This window comes from Rhincodon typus, chromosome 35 (assembly GCF_021869965.1).
Source record: "Rhincodon typus isolate 14 chromosome 35, sRhiTyp1.1, whole genome shotgun sequence".
Taxonomy (NCBI): domain Eukaryota; kingdom Metazoa; phylum Chordata; class Chondrichthyes; order Orectolobiformes; family Rhincodontidae; genus Rhincodon; species Rhincodon typus.
In genome coordinates, this window is record NC_063366.1 from 6,453,201 (window position 1) to 6,460,904 (window position 7,704).

At 41.4% G+C, this 7,704-nt stretch overlaps 1 pseudogene; it reads right to left on the reverse strand.

The window, feature by feature from the left end:
• LOC109924683 overlaps positions 1–6,875 on the reverse strand; it is a 27,073-nt pseudogene extending 20,198 nt beyond the window's left edge.
• Between the last annotated feature and the right edge of the window lie 829 nt (positions 6,876–7,704).

The window sequence follows — 7,704 nt, forward strand, 5'->3', positions numbered from 1 at the left end:
AGCATCAGAGGAGCAGGAAGGCTGACATTTCAGTTTCTGAAGAAGGGTCTAGGCCCGAAACGTCAGCCTTCCTGCTCCTCTGATGCTGCTTGGCCTGCTGTGTTCATCCATCTCTACACCTTGCTATCTGTATGTCCTTGTTTGCTATGATCTGCCTGAGCTGCTTACAAAACAAAACTTTTCACTGTGCTTCGGTACATGTGACTACAATAAATCAAATCAGTTATAAATCATTGTCATTGTTGAGTTTCTATCCATCAAAAGGGAGAGTGCAAAACTGCATAATAATGAAGTGAAATAAACTAATAATACGATAGTAGTGGGTAGGCCTCTCACCATTCAATCTTCAACACTTGGATTGAAAGTGGGACCAGTTGCTCTTGCCATTGAGAAGCTCCTTGCTAGCCATCTCGTGCAATTTTCCTTACTTCCCCGCCATGGGCCACATTGTTCAGGGGCTAGGAAGAGTCCACTCCTTATACTTTCTTCACATCATACTTTCCTATCTTTGTGTCACTTGCAAGCTTAGCTACCACACTTTCATTCCCTTCACCTAAGTCAAAAGTGAGAGGTCAAAGCTCCAGTACAGAGCATTGTGGGACTCCTTTCATCGCCTCCTGTAAATCAGACAAAGTCCATTTATGCATTATATTTATGCATTGTTACACAATCACTAACGTTTGTGGCAGATTTCTAGCCTCACCACCAGAAACCGCAAATTGGTAGGAAGCAAAATGTGGAGTGGAAAACTGAGGGAGAGACTTAGGAGCAGGAGTAGACCAATCAGCCCCTCAATGCTACTCCACCATTCCAGATTATGGCTGATCACCTACTTAGACACCATTACCCAGGACTTTCCTTTGATGACATGTATATCTAGAAATCTGTTGACTTCTGCCTTCAACATACTAAATGACTGAACATCCACAATTCTCAGTATAGATAAAGCCAAAAGAATAAAATTCACGCATAAAAAGAATTTGCTGCAATTTACTTGCTAATGAAATGCAATGCACCCCTTTCCCCCTCCCTTCGGCCTAAATGTCCCACACCTCTAATTCCACCCCCCACACCTTCCTGCAATGCCCACTTCAACACCACAATTGTGGGTAGGTTTCACTTCTATTCCTCAGTTCAGGTTCAGATGCTGATCTTGCCCTTTACATGAAAAAAAATGCTTAAATAACCACCTAATTGTGGTGCAAAATTTCTTTCCCAGGCCTTACCATTTAACACTTTCTCTCCATTTACTTCCCAATGTCATTCTTCTCTTTAAATTCCATTAGCATTCCCAATTACTTTCCCCTCCCTTCACCTTACCTTTTTTTCATTCCAGTTCCAAATTACAGCTGTAAGACTTCATTACTCAATGGTCATTATTTGCATGTGCATTTTGACAACAGATGTATCTCCATAAATAACTGTCTGGATCATGAGTTTGGAAAACAAATCTTTATCACGACTTCTCGCTGCGACTCTCTGTCCTGGTACAAGGAGAATCCTTGCCCTAGATCACTGACACACCCAAGACAATCAAACACTCAAAGCCTGAACCTTTGACACTGAAATCTCCGGGTACCTTTCAATTCTATCCACATATATCAGCTGTTTGAATTGCTTACCAGAGGAGACTATGAACACACAGTAAATGTGCAGCAAAGTAACAAGCAGCATGTTGTAAAGACGAACTATTTAACCAGCAGAGAAGCTTCTGTAGGTAACATAATCTTGTATGCAATTAAACACCACGCTGCACTGAAGCTACCTATTGGTGCTCATGTGCAGCAAATCTGATAACCAAATCCAGTGAGGCTGAAAAGATTGTTCGGTCATTAGTTACCATGGAGTGGAGTCTGCCCTTTGCAGCAGAGGTATACACTATAGCCTGTTAAACATTCTTTCAATGAAAGAAATTGGGAAACCATTTATGCACAGCAAGCTTCCACAAACAACCATGTGAAAAGACTCAAGATCATCTGCTTTAGTGATACGAGCTGCGAATTAGGAGCAGTGTGGCAAAAGTGGGCTAGAGTTGGATGAGACATGCACCATAGGGGTGGGCTCGATAGCTAATGAGTTGGGTTTTGATGATTGAATGAGGAAACTCAATAGGCCTTGTGGAGAGAATCCCTCCATGAAATTCAATTAAATTGATGCTCAGCCAGAGACAAACCTAACATTCAGACGAACGTTTCTGATAAGTGACCTTTTATGACACCTGGAAGGTGCTGCATGAAATATCTTGTAAGCAATTGCAGATATAGGGAAAACAACAGGATTAATAAAAACAAAAGGAGGGTTATGTTGAATGGTGACAGAATCTTCCCTGCCCCTGAATGAGGTGGGCATATGCGAGTCAATTGAGAAAGAATGGTAAAAATGGAAAAAAACAAGATTCTCAATGTTCAGAAAAGAGAAGACCCATTTTCCACGGAAGGTTTTAATGTCTCAATGAGACTCTTGCTGGTGAATGGTGAGAGGCCTATTCGCATAAATTAACATTTCATTATTATTTAATCTTGCCTTGTTTAAAATTGCTTCTTTCCAAGTCATGTGGAGAAACCAGGTGTTGATAGTTCTCAATGTGAAATTCTGAATAGGCACTTGGTGGCTGCAGCTCTCCGGCATCTTCTCCAAGCCTCCGTCTTGGTCAGCAATAGCCCAGGGCACACTCCATGCCCCGCGACCGCCTAAACCCACCATCAATAGCATTTGCAAAACAGCAGCTTCATCACCTCATCATAGCTCATATGGGACTCATTTACAAAACAGTCCAGCGCTTTGGAATTACTGACATCGTGACATTGCAGTGCTGCTGCCAGGAACAGGGGACATCTCAGGTCTCTGAGCTCATTTTCTTAACACTCCCTCACTTTGTGCTTACTTGGATTACACAGCATCTCTTCTCTGCATTGGTTTGTCTCACTTTTTAGGGCAGGCAGATAGCCAGGTGGCTTGTACGTTCAGTAACAATGAACAGTCAAGGGGGTCTATGGTCAGTCAGGGGTTGTCGGACAAGAAATGTTTTGATGTGGCCTGAGTGAGTGAGTGAGTAGATTGAAGGAAGATGCTACATGCAATGGTGAGAGTGGAGCAATGATTAAATTGGGTTGGATACGGGGCTAAAAGGATGAAACAAGGCAGACAAATTAGACTGGGATTAGATTGGGATGGACAGGGATGTGGTGAGAGAGTACGACAGTAAGTTCTTTTGGATCAAATGGGATTTATTTGGGATTGTTAGAGGACTATGGGGAGACAGTAGAGCAGTGGGATTAGCCTGGAACTGACTCAAGGCAATGGGGCGAAAGCAGGATTATCACAGAAGCATGGGAATTGAGTGAAACATTGGGATGATTTTGCTATATGATTTTGCTATATGTACCTCTCAAATTTTATGTTTAGATATCTAAAGTTACAGATTAAATTGTGTCTGTCTCGAATTTGCCATTTTTGTAAACTCACAATGAGATTTGAAAATCAGATATATCTGAATAAAACCCTCTTTCTAATTTATTTCTTTCTTGTACAGGTGAGCTCATCATGGTATTCTTGTGTAATTTATCACCATTCTGTAATTTTTGTCACTTCTGGAGGCCCAGCTCTGAAAGTTATACTACCAGATTGACTGACCGCTATAGAGGCAACAATCTCTACACACAAACCTGTCACAGACCACTTTCATCACTTCTGTGTGACTACTTTTGACTTCACTGGAACACAGGGAGAAAGAAGGCACAGGCTAATTTCTTTCACTTCTGCATTAAGCTGCACATTATATCCATCTTCCTTCTCACTCTCCAGTGAGAGAACCCATACTTCTGTCTCTTCTCAGCCATGGCAACTCTCACCTCAATTGCTACCATTATGTCTGTTTTGTTTGCTAGTTATTTTAATCCTCAATACTCTTAATACTTTTTTCCATTCCTCCAAGCTGCCTTTTTACATCTTTGAACCATCTTTAGGGCTCTTATACCTTGGCTTGAACTATCGTCAATAACTGTTACTTACTGCAGTTTAGCGGTTACTTATGTTCACCCTTGAATCATCACAGCTGCAACCCCCACTCTCTGCAAACATATCCATGTTTCAACTATCGTGGCTCTTTAACACCTTCCTGTCCAGAAAACTTCACAGAAATCCAAATTTATTCAATATAGCTCATAAGCATATAGTATTTCAAACAGAATAATACAGAAGTGTGGATTGTGACAAATATACATTTAACTCAATAAATTTATGAGGCTAGTATTGTTTACAGTTGTAGTCAGTGTATAAGGAAAATGTTACAGAGGATATGGAAAGGGAGCAGGGAATATTTTCAACAGTAATATTGCACAAGCATACATAGCAGGAAAGGATCAACACGTTGGGTCTCTTTTGTGTCAAAAAGTCCACATCGCGTCCTAATAGCACACAATCATAGAGATATGGCGTCTTTTACAGCCCAGGAAATGGCCAATCAGCCCATCATTTCCACAATGGTCATCAAGTTTCATTCTAATTCCATTTCCTGGCACTTGGCTCATGACCATCTATGCCATGGCTTTTCAAGTGCTCATTTGAGTACTTCTTCAAAGGCTTCTGGATTCCCACCTCTGCCACCCTTTTAGGCAGTGAGTTCCAGATACCCACAATGTTCTGGCTGAAAAACATATTGCTCTAAATCTCCTCTAGCCTTCTGCTCCTTAGTTTAAACATGCACCCCATCGTTATTGACCCCACCACTAATGGAAACAGTTTCTCCCTATCTATGCCCCTCATAATTTGTACACCTCAATCATGTGCCACCTCAGCCTTCTGTGTTTTTAGGAAAACAATCTCAGCCTATCTAGTCTTTCATCATTGCTGAATCACTCCAGACCAGGCAACATTCTGGTGAATCTCCTCTGCTTTTCCATTATGCAATTACATCCTTCCCATATTTTGGCAATGGAACTGCACGCAGTCCTCCAGCTATGGACCAATATCTTTAACAGCTCCATCATAACATCCCTGCTCTTATGTTTAATGTAAGGCAAGTATCCCATATGCTTTCTTATCCACCTTATTGACCTGGCCTGTTGCCTTCAAAGATCTGTAAACATGCACACGAAGGTCCCTTGGATCTTTTGTATTTCCTATGGTTCATAGTCCAGGTTCCTGTACTTACTTCCTTTGGTTGTTCTCCCAAAATGTATCATCTCACACATTTCAGAATTAGATCTCATTTGCCACTCTTCAGCCCATCTGACCAGCTGGTCTATATTGCCCTGTAGCTACCTACCACACCACCAATTTTCATGTGATCTGCAAACTTACGGATCATATCTCCTACCTTTATGTTTATATCATTAATGTAGACTGAAAACGCAAGGGACAAGAACCGAAACCTATTGTTTGCACTGGACACAGGCTTCCAGTCACAAGAAGACCCTTCAGCTTTTACCATCCACAACTTGCTACTAAGCCAATTCCAATTTGCCAAATTGTCCTGGATCTCATAGACTCTTAGTTTCTTAACTAGTCTACCATGCAAAACTTTGTCAAAAGTCTTACTGAAGTCCATGTGGACTTATCAACTGCATTACTCTCATCTACACCCCTAGTTACCTCCTCAAAATTTCAATGAAATTTGTTAGACAGGTAGTCCCCCTTACAAAGCTGTGCTGACAATCCTTAATTGATCCTTGCCTCTTAAATTAACTCTGTCCCTCAGAAATGTTTTCAACAGTATCCGCACCAGACAGGTTGCAGCTGTACAGGACATTGGTTAGGCCACTTTTGGAATACTGGATGCTATTCTGGTTTCCCTGCTATAGGAAGGATGTTGTTAAACTTGAAAGGGTTCAGAAAAGATTTACAAGGACGTTGCTAGGATTGGAGCGTTTGAGCTATAGGGAGAGGCTGAATATGCTGAGGCTATTTTTCCTGGGGCGTCAGAGGCTGAGGGGTGACCTTATAGAGGTTTATAAAATCATGAGGGGCATGGATAGGGCGAATAGCCAAGGTCTTTTCCCCAGGGTGGGGAGTCCAAAAATAGAGGGCATGCATTTGAGGTGAGAGGGAAAAGATGTAAAATGGATCTAAGGGGCACATTTTTCACTTAGAGGGTGCTCCATGTATGGAATGAGCTGCCAGAGGAAGTGGTGAAGGTAGGTACAATTACAATATTTAAAAGGCACCTGGATGGGTATATGAATAGTAAGGGTTGAGAGGGAAATGGGCCAAATGCTGGCAAATGGGACTAGATTTATTTAGGATATCTAGTGGGCATGGATGAGTTGGACCAAAGGGTCTATTTCCATGCTGTACAGTCTATGACTCTATATTAGACTCAGTGGACTGTATCTTCCTGGATTATCCCTACTACCCCTCTTGAATAATGGTACCATATTAACTGCCCTCTATGATGAGTTTTGAGGGTTTGTGATCACAGTTACCTAATATAGACAGTTGATGATTTGCAAATAATTTTCTGCCATTTATTGAATGTGTTAAGAAGCAGCTTTTTAGATCTGATACATTAGTTAATTACAATAAAAAGTATGTATACAATGTGACAACTGGGGATGGTTCACTGCTATTAGAGGACAAACAGGCTGATGTTGTGGATTGTTTTGGTCTCGTTAAAGTTATGAAGCGCTCGAGTTGAGATGTTAGGGAACTCTTCCCTGCGTCTTCCTTCTCTTATTCATGTCCATCTTCCATTTGGAGAAGACAGCTCTCTGTAGATTGCCTGATGAGTACTGCTGCCTGCGGAGGCCACCAAATGACAGCCCTCTTTTCTCTTCAGCTCCCATTGTTTTGCCTGAGTTAGAGGTGCAGGTAATGTACACTGTCTCAGTCAATTTTCTGAATCCTTTTGGCAGCTTCTCATGATGTTCAATGACCATTGCCCCTTGTCCATCTTCATCTGAGGGTTAGTTTACATTCCAAGAACAAAACCTTCTTATTTCCAAAAACATTGCACTCATAATTGAAAGAAATGTGTTCAACATCATTTTTTTTAATGCTTGTGGAAGTCTAGCTACTACTGTAACACAGTTAATGAGGTTTCATGCTGTACAGGAATTACCAATAATTGAATGCTGAGTGACGTAGTTTTAATGATGATCCCAAACTCCAACATCTGCACTTCAGACTTCCTCCCTGGAGCCAGAGCGGGTTTGAAATGTCAGAGCCTCTGAAATGTCCTCCTGTTCCTCCCAGCCGGGATATATCACATCTAGGCCTGGGATTTATTCACTTTCAAACCTGCTAATACCTCCTCTCCCTTTCAATGATAATCTGTTCAGATATATCACAGGCCCCTCTCTGATTTCTACCTGCATCAATTTTCTCTACAGTGAATATAGAACAAAATATCTAAGGGATGGTTATGGTTTTGGGAGTTATGGATCCGTAGGTGTATGGGAAGGGATGGGATGCAGACTGCAACAGGACATGTCTTGACCCAATCGTGAGGAGAGACTGCAGGGGGCTTTTCTCTGGTCATTAAATTGTTCATATAATTGATTAGCACCAGTGAAGTAGGTTTACCACTAACCCATCTCCCTCTAAGTCAGTGACATTTTAAGTGAATGACAACTTGGTTGGGTTAAAAGTCTACTGTCTGAAAATGAAACATTCAGATTCAAATTGTTGCTGTACTGGAATCTTGGTGGACCTTTGATTGCACTTTGTCATTCTTTGGCATCAATGTCACTGCTAAACATTTGTTTC